The sequence below is a fragment of the Arachis ipaensis genome, chromosome B5 (genome assembly GCF_059453495.1).
Source record: "Arachis ipaensis isolate K30076 ecotype BB chromosome B5, ASM5945349v1, whole genome shotgun sequence".
Classification (NCBI taxonomy): domain Eukaryota; kingdom Viridiplantae; phylum Streptophyta; class Magnoliopsida; order Fabales; family Fabaceae; genus Arachis; species Arachis ipaensis.
This window is the reverse complement of record NC_142440.1, coordinates 75,531,769-75,541,952: the sequence shown is the minus strand read 5'-3', so window position 1 is coordinate 75,541,952 and position 10,184 is coordinate 75,531,769. Positions and strand designations below refer to the sequence as shown.

The window sequence follows — 10,184 nt, the reverse complement described above, 5'->3', positions numbered from 1 at the left end:
CACAATAGCTCTAAGTTGACCATCCGTCTCAAGCAAACCATATTCAAGTGGGATAATGAAGCTTAGAGATGAGAGATTTACCCACTTGAATGAAATGATGGATGGTGATGGCTTGGAGAGAGGTGTCTCCAATGTCTTTGCAAGCTCTACTCCCTTATTTTCCTCCTTGACAAGTTCCACCTCTTTGCAAGCTTCTTCAATTTTGACATCTTCCTCTTGGTAGCTTTCTTCCAATTTAATATCTTCTTCATTGCTTAGCAAGGGTATGGGAGGTTGTGCACATTCTTCCATGACCTTAATTTCATGCCTAATGGGAGAGGATTCAATTGTAGATAGAAATTCATCGATGATTGAATCTATCTCTTGATCAACCTCTTCAAAGTCTTCAACCATGATATGTTTTGGAGGTTGTACACCCTCCTCAACATCAATATCAAGCTTCTTGGAAGAGGGCTCTATAATTCTACATTCCCATGGACTTTCAACATCTCCTAAATCTTCAACCAATCCTTCCGGCTCAATTGTCTCAACTTCTTCCCCTTGTTGCAATTCTTGCTTCAACTCCACTTCTTCACCTTGAAGCTCCAAATTCTCCTTCTCATTGTGCTACTCAACTAATCCTCCACATTTAACAATAAGGGTGTCTTGGATAGTTGATCACAATGATGCCAATTGGCTCATCACTTTGGTTAAGCTAGCCACCACTTCTCCTTACTTTTTGGCAACAAATTAGAAGTTCTTGTTGTTCTTGCATTAGGGGTTGGAGAGATTGGTCCAATAAAGGTGGTGGTGGAGGTGAGGGTTCATTGTTTGGGGGAAAGGTATTGTAGTTGGAGGGTGATTTATCTTGGTGAAAGTCTTGAGGTGGTGTATATGAAAATTGTGGTTCTTGGGAGTATTGGTGTTGAAAATGTGGTGGTTCTAGGTATGGTTCATATGGTGGTTAGTATGGTGGATAAGGATTAGGGTCATATGGAGGTGTTTGGTAGTATAGGGCTTGTGAGTATGGTGGTTCAAAATTATGTTGAGAAGGTGGTTCATAGGCATATGGTGATTGTGGTCGACAACCACAATGAGGGTCACCACATCCATTGGATTGATATGCATTTGGGGTTGGATTATACCTATAAGAAACCGGAGGAGGTTGTTGCCAAGAAGAGTGATCAATTTCTTGAGACTCCTCCCATCTTTGATTCCCAAATCCTTGATGCGTGTTGTCATTGTAGTTTCCGTTTCCTACAACATAGTTAGAACCAAACTCATAGCCAAAGGGATGAGAATTCAAAGTAGAGAAACAAAAATAAAAAGCACAAAAACAAAGAGATAAAATCTAACTACTAACTCAAACAAGCAAACTAACAAAAGAGCAAACTATTCACAATATTAACATATGTACAATAACCAATAACAAGCATACATTGCAACTCCTCGGCAACGGCGCAAAAAATTTGATGTGAGTATTTATCGTCGGTTAGGAATTTTGCACAAATAATTCCGTTGATAGTATAGTTCCCAACCAACAAATAATACTCAAATCAAAGTTTAGATTTTGGTTGTCACAAGTCCAACCCAATAAAAGTAACCGAATTATTTAAACCTCGGGTCGTCTCTCAAAGGAATTACAGTGAGGTATGTGTATTAGTGGTTATGGTATCCAAGGGGTGGGTTGGTAAAAAGTGTAAGAAATTAAATGACAAGAAAATATAGCAAACAACTAAAGAAAGCAATTACTAAAGAGAGACATTCATGGCAAGGATTGAGAATATAGACTTTATATCCTAGTCATACAATGATTAACAAGAATTTATCCTATTAAGTCATCTCCAACAATGGAAGAAGGTATAATGTTATCTTCACATGAGAGAAAGTCTAATAAGACTAGTTAATCTCAATCCAAAAGTCCTAATCAACTCACTAATTAAATTAGCAAAAGATTAGCGTCAATGGAAACAATATTAACTAACAACCCTAGATCACCAATCTAAATTGGGTATTAATGACTCGAGATTGCCCAATTTCTCTTTCCAAGCCAAGAATGCTCAAAAAGCTACTCTAACATCAAACCAAGTATTTTGTCAAATACTTGGAAGGCTTTTAGCAAACCATGTTAAATTGCAAGAATAATAAAATCTACTTCTACCCAATTGTAAGAAAAGCAAGAATAACAACTCAATTAAACAATAAAAGAACATAAAACAAATTGCATTAAAAGAAATCCCAATCCAACAAGAGTGCTCATAAACATAAAGGCAACAAAATAAAGGAAATAACAAGTAAAACTAGGGAAGCAAAGATGTAGAAACAAAAAATTGCAAGGAAAACTAGATGAAAGCAAGAATTAAACCCTAGATCTAAGATATAATTAACCTAAGAACCCTAATTCTAGAGAGAAGAGGGAGCTTCTCTCTCTAGAAAACTACCCTACATGGTTCTAAGTTAATCTAATTGCTCTCCCTTTGTCCAATCTTCAATTCTGCATGAAATAGTCTCAGAAACGAGTTGAATTTGGGCTTGGAAAGCTCAGAAATTGCCCCCAACGAATTCATTTTAATGAGGTCACGTGATCAGCGTCACGCGTGCACGTTGCTGGCCAAAATTTCTCCTCACACAGTCATGCGTATGCGTGGGTGATACATGCGCGTGGCTTGCAAATCTCTTCTCACGTGTACGCGTGGGTGACACGTGCGTGTGGCCTTCAATTTTCCAAATGCTCATTTCTTCATGAATTTTCCATTTTGCATGCTTTTCTCTTCACTTCTTCCATCCAATACTTGCCTTATAAATCTGAAATCACTCAACAAACATATCAAGGCATTGAATGGCATTAAAGTGAATTAAATTTAGCTATTTTAAGGCCTAAAAAGCATGTTTTCACTCTTAAGCATAAATTTAGGGAGAATTACAAAAGCATGCTATTTCATTGAATAAATGTGAGATAAGTTGATAAAATCCCCTCAATTCAACACAAGATAAACCACAAAATTGAGTTTTATCAAAGCACAGGCTCCAGCATGAGACGGTGGTGATGACGGCGATGACTCCTTCCACTTACCTTGATTTGGTGAGCATCGAGGACAATGCTAATCTTAAGTGTGGGGAGGCCGTCCAACATCGGCGAGATTATTTTGTGGTGAAATGCTCTATTTCCAGACACTTTTATTTTAATTTCCAGTACTTGCATTTTATTTTTAGTATACTTTGTGAACTTTTGTATATATTTGGTTGTTTTGAATACTCTTTACCTTCTGCTTGTATATACTCTAGACTTTTATTTTAGCTTTGCATACCTTTTATCCTCGTTTGTGTTGGTTAGTATATGTGTGTGTGTAGGTATATAGTTCATTGTCGTTGAGTAGTTGTGATTGGAAAATGCACATAATTGAACTTAGTCTAATTTCTGATATACATGATGAATTGATTTGGTTGAAAGTAGGAAATAAGCTAATAACTTTTTTATTTTTCTTAATCTAATCATATATATATATATATATATAGAATAAATATGGTCAGTTTAATGAAACTTCTAAGAAACTTCTTTTGATTTAGGGCATTGAAATTCAAATTGATTTGTGTTGAAATTTTTCATTGAAGCTTGCATGATTTATACATTGTGAAATATAGTTTTTTAGCTAAGAACACACAACCATGTGAGTTTTGAGCTTAATTGTGTGGTTATATCATATAACCACTATTTTCATTCTTGTGTGTGTTATTCTCTTTCTATGATTGTAATTTTTGATTTGTTTGATTCTATATATCTATTATTTGGTGTATAAATGCATTTATATGATTGAGGCCTTTTTTTCATTAAAGCTCACATACCCAAATGGCCTTACCCTTTCATCAATCCTTGTTAACCCATTTTGAGCCTATTTAACCCCTTTTGTTCTTAATGTTAGCACATCACTAACCCTAAGTGAAAAACAATAAATATCCTTAATTTGGATCTTTTATTAGCTTAGGCTAGAGATAGTGTGTGTCATTCAAGTGTGGAGAAGTTTGGGAATATTGGTTGAGATAAAAGTGTATTTTGTAGCTTTGTTGAAAATTTTGAAAATTGGGTACATATTTATGCATTCAATGTTTAACCATATGCATTGACACCCTTGTATATATTTTCTTTTGAAAAAAAAAAAGAGAGAAAAGAAAAAGAAAAAAAAGGAGAAAAAAAAGCAATAAAAAGGGGATAAGATATCCCAAAGTAAAGTAATTATAACAATGCATATGTGTTGTGATTAAAAAGAGAATGCATGAGTGTGTGAAAAAGTGAATATGGGTAGTTAGGTTTGCATTTGAAATATAGGTTGTTATATGTGTTAGGAGAGAGAGTTTAAGTTAATCAAAGATTCAAATTTCAAGCTCACTTGACCATATGCATGCTTACTCTAGCCCCATTACAACCGTTGGATAAGTCCTCATGATAATTGCATGCATGCATTGAATAAGTATTGATTGTTAGATGAAAGACAAATCTTAAAAAGTATGATTAGAGGAGAATTGACTGAATCAACCCTATACACTTGAGTGATTAGAGAGTATACACATCCGGTGAGGGGTTCGATTGCTCAATTCCATATTTCCATTTTTGATCATTGCTTATGTTGCAAGTTTTGTAAATTCTTTTGTAGAACTCAATTCAATTGTGAATTTGATTTAGTTAAGATTGTTTGAGCCCTTGATTATGTATATGTGCTTTCTTGGAATTTAATTTACTTTGACTACGTATATACATATAGTTAAATAGATACTATTAGTTAGAATAATTATATATATATATATATATATATATATATATATATATATATATATAGATAGGTTGTGTCTAGATAATTTGCATTGAATAAATATTGATACCCCTTTCTTGTCTCTCTTGAATTTAGCATGAGGACATGTTAATATTTAAGTGTGGGGAGATTGATAAACCACAATTTTATGGTTTATCTTGTATCGAATTTGGTGGATTTTATCAACCTTTCCTACATTTATTCATTGAAATAGCATAGTTTTGTGAATCTCTTCTAATTTGTGCTTAAGAGTGAAAACATGCTTTTTAGGCCATTAATTCGCTAAATTTAATTCACTTTAATTCCATTCGATGCCTTGATGTGTTTTTTAAGAAATTTCATGTTTAGAAGGCAAATATTGAATTGAAGAAGTAAAGAAAAAAAGCATGCCAAGTGGAGAATTAATGAAGAAATGAGGATTTGAAGAAATTCATAGTCACGCGTACGCTTGTCTTGTGCGTACACGTGCTTTGGGAATTGGCCATGTCACGCATACACATGCCTTGCGCGTACGCGTGACATGAGGTACGTGACTTTATTAACTGTAATATGTGGGTCACAATTTTCCGCATTCCAAAGCCCAATTCAACTCATTTATGAAGTATTTGAGGCAAAATTAAAGGAGAAATAAGGGGAGAGCAATTAGGTTTAGTTTAGAATCATGTTTTAAGTTATTTTCTAGAGAGAGAAGCTCACTCTTCTCTCTAAAATTTAGGGTAGATTTAGGTTAATTTCCTCTTAGATTTAGGTTTTGATCTTGTAAAATTTGATTAAACCGTAATTAATTAAGTAATTAATTAAGTATGGGTGAAAATGATTAGAAAAATTAACAATCAGAATTTGACAACATAAACATGATATTTGGACTCAGTAGATTTTTCTGAGTCGGAAAACATAGTTTTCTGCATGAAAACGTACACTGAAAATTTGACCGGTAGTACCGACTGAGATCTGTCTGGTATTGTAGCTGAGAAAATAATTTATGGGTGAGAAAGATTAAAAAGTTAGAGTTTACGATTTAGAAAATAAAAATATCTAAAATGCAGTTTAAAATGCTAATCTTAAATATTTTGACAAAAAATTAGACCACCGAGTCATATACATGAACCGAGCCAAAGTGGGACCCAAGCCCAAGGTATATGAGCATTGAAACTCATTTAACCCTAAAAATGAGAGAGAGAGGGGCGGATAGTGAGTAGAGAGAAAGAAAACCTAGCTTCCCAACTCAAATCACCATAACTTTCTCTCTGGAGCTCCGATTGACGAGCCGTTTGCATCCACGCATCACTCTTTTCATCCTCTTCAATTCTATTTAGGTATTATGGTGAGTATTTCGTTCTTCTCTTACCAGTTTTGATTTTTTCCTCTGAAAATGTGTTTTAGCTTTGGGTTTGAGAAATCTTATGATTTTGGTTGTTTAGGGGTGCTCTAGTATGAGCTATTGATGAGTTTCATCAACTATTTTCATGGGTTAAGATAAAAATCCTGCAACCCTTGTGATTTATGAGATTTTGTAAATCCTAGAGTAATGTATATGTGAAATTGGATATGTTAGTGTTGTTGGGTGAATTTGGCACACTTTGAGAACTTGAATTGGGTTGTGGAACTCTTGGTGAAGTTTGGAGCTATTGCTTGGTGAAAAATTTGCAAGGTAGGGCCAAATTATTGTGACTACAAGTGGTACGGTTTAAGTTTTATTTAAATACCGTGTGGTATAATGAGGATTCCTAGGCTAGATGCCTCTAGGATTATGTTTGGATTGTATAATTGGTTGGTATTGATATGTATAGATGATATATTGTGAAAATTTATGATTAGATTGTGAATTGAGTGAATTTTCATGTTTGGATGTTAAAAATTTTGATGAATTGGATAATGATTATTAGTTTGTGGAATATGTATTAAATTGTGAATTTGGGATGGAGGCCGTGAATTTTGGGCTGAAGGCCGGAAAAAAGGTAATGATGGTAAGTGATGATTGGATTGTATGATGATGTATGTAATTGAATGGAAATTGATAATGAATGATGGAAAAGTAGGCATGATTGCTAGGAAATTAGAAATTGTGGATTGAGATATGAAATTGGTGGAATTTGAGTTGAATTGTGTAATTAGAAAAGGTTTGGATTTGGTTGAGTGTAAAAATGTGAAATGGGTTGCTTTTTGGTAAAAAATATTTGTGAAAAATAAATTTGGCTTGTGAACAATTAGAAAGATTGGCAAATGTGCGTTTTTGGTAAAACAGATCTTTGCCCAACTTCGGCGGATCGTAACTCGGTCCTCGGAGTTGGAAATCTTTCAAAATTTAATTTTTATGAAAATTCATTTATCGATCTTTCCAACGGTTCAAGAATGGTTGAAAAAGGAATTTCGTGGAAAAAGTTATGAGGTTTGAAAATTGGACTGAAAAAGTATTGATATATAATCACTGAGTCGAATTAGTTGGTGCTGGTTATGGTCATGGTTCCACAATGAAATGGAAGTTGGAAACTTTGGAACTTGGGAAAGATGATAAATTGAATTAGACTTAGTATCCCTTAGGACAGTTGCCTAAGTTATGGATTAGTGAGAACCTAGGTGAATAATTGATGAAAGGGAGATTAGGATGCTTAGTGAGTTCTTATTATAGTGCATTGTATTTATTTGGCACTTTTGCCGTACTGGGAACCCATAGGTCGGGGGTTCTCATTCCGTATATATTCTCTGTTTTTCAGATGCAGGTCCAGGTGCTTAGCAGTGAGCTGTTGTTTATCTGAAAGATGGCGAAGATCGTTGGACTCTGTTTTACTTTTGTTTAGAATCTCTCCAAACTTATTTTGAAAATCTTTTATTATGTATTTAATTCCTTTTGAAAAGTTACCTATAGAGACTTTGATGTATATTCTGGGAGAGATAGGAAAATTACTGTTGTCAACTGATTTTATTACTGTACCTTAGTCGGCCTAAACTTCGCAGGTCGTGACTAGTGGCTATTATATTCATGTCTATATACATATATGTACCTTTTCTTTATTCTTTTCTTCCTTATTGTTATACCTTATCTTGATTTGCTATCCGAATACGTTTTATCTTCATTTCTTTGATACGAGAGTGTTTTCGATCGCGACTTTATTTTGCTCCTTTTCAGGCTTCTCGTTAAATAACTCTTTTTAATCATATAGATATATATGTCTTTTAATCCACCTGGTGAGTCGTATCACCTTAGTATCATTGACTTATGACTCGAGTATAAGGATTTGAATAAATTATGGTGTTACATTATTGTATCAGAGTAGTTCGTCTTCATGAGCCTGAGAGATGGACTTCTTATGCTTTAATGCATAATCTAAATTGTGTCTGTGCTATTTAGGATATCTAACTGATACAGTTAGGATGAAAGTTCATGAGCATACTTTTGAAAAATCGAAGCACTTAACTTGAGAAATTGAGACTGATTATCTTAATATCGCTTGTTTGTTGTGGACAGGACCCGAATGATGACTTTGGACGTGGTTGAACCCAAACGCGAAGAGAAAATGAGGGAGGCATACCGGGACATACCCAAGCTGCGCTCTTGACTGCTATGACCACTTTTGTGAACGCTATGCATGCAAATACTGCAGCTACGAACCAAGCTATGAAAATGATGAATGGGAATGGTAACGAATTTGGAAGAAACTCAGCTGATAGAGGTTCAATGACCCTGGCAACCTTTCTGAAGGTCAATCTCCCAATGTTCAAGGGTTCAACTGATCCGACGGAAGCTGATAATTGGTTCCAGGCGATAGAAAGGGCAATACAAGCGCAACATGTACTTGAGAGACAGTTGGTATAATTTGTTGCATATCAGTTGAGTGGAGAAGCACAACACTGGTGGCAAGGAGCTAACTGTCTACTGCAGCAAGGGAATGGAGATGATGTGATTACCTGAGAGATGTTCAGATGGGAGTTTTACAAGAAATACTTCCCAGACTCTGCAAGACAGGCTAAAGAATTGGAGTTACTACAATTAAAGCAAGGATCAATGTCAGTGGCTGCCTATACAAACAAATTTGAGGAGTTGTGTCGTTTCTCAAGAGTCTGTTAGGGTGCTCCTAAAGAATATGAGAAGTGGAAGTGTATGAAGTACCAAGATGGTCTAAGGGATGATATCATGCAAGCTGTGGCACCTCTCGAGGTTAAGAGCTTTGTAGAGTTAGTTAACAAGAGCCGAGTGGTGGAAGAATGCTCCAAGAAAACTGATATAACAACGAGTGACCGCCGGGTCTCCTATGAAAGGGATCAAGACAAGGGCTCTGCGCCGAGGGGCTTAGACTTCAAGAGGAGTGGGTATCCACATCGGCATCGCCAAGGTCGGGACAAGTACCGAGGAAATGACAACCGCTCGGAAAATGGTAAAGAAAAATATGCGGAGGCTACTTCAGATGATTTGATGTGTCAAAGATGAGGGAGATACCACCCGGACCAGCCATGCCGAATTGAGTTAGGACTGTGCTATCGCTGTAGGAGACCAGGGCATATCTCCCGAGATTGTCCATACAGGAAAAATCAAGGAGATGGCCGATCTCAACGAGGTTGAGGAAATCGTGAGACGGGTAAGCATAATTGAATTCTAACTGCTTGACATAATATTAGAGTGTGGTATTCGTTTGTGACGTAAAGTTGAATTGCAATAAATTTAATTTTCAAACAAACTATTGATTGATGGCTTAGACTTGTTGAGAGTAAAGGGCACTTTTAAATGGTATTGATATAGTTAGGAATTGAATTGGAATGAAAGTTCATGAAGTGGAGCGATGGTGTAGAGATTTGAAAAATGACTAATTACTCAAAAATTGATGTTACAGATTTTGGATAATTAGGATGTGAGTTGGGAATGATGTTTGCATGTTGATTATGGGTAGTAAAGGAGTTAGTTTCGACTTGCATGTGCATACGCTAACTTCTCAACCTATAATACTTAGACATTTTGATTGGATTTGACATTGATTAACATTTAACTTTAATTATGATCTATAGAATTGCTTGTTTCTATGACTAGTTGATTGTTGTTGAGACTGTATCTGAAAAATGACGAGTATGTTTATGATTGAATGGTTATGAGAATTATGGGATACATAAGTAAGCCCTGATTTTGATGATGATGGATTGTGTTATAATATGCATATATTGTGAATTGTGTATTGATATAGGTCGGTGCAAGTTGGTGTTAGGTTGAGAATGGGAATTTTACGAGATGTTAAATATGTGAAATTGGGTGTTGAAGAATGAGGATTTAACATGGTTATGACGAATGTAGATAAGGATGGTAACCTGAGTAGGTATGATGATTTGTGTTGAGATCCTAAGTGATGTCATTATTTTGATTAAGGATTAGAATGAGCTTGTGATTTAAACCTACAAATGCACTGGGGTCCTAAA

The 10,184-nt window shown here is 35.3% G+C and overlaps 1 pseudogene; it reads left to right on the top strand.

The window, feature by feature from the left end:
• The first annotated feature begins 8,346 nt into the window (after nucleotides 1-8,346).
• On the top strand, nucleotides 8,347-9,210 carry LOC148564657 (uncharacterized; annotated as a pseudogene).
• The last annotated feature ends 974 nt before the right edge of the window (nucleotides 9,211-10,184 follow it).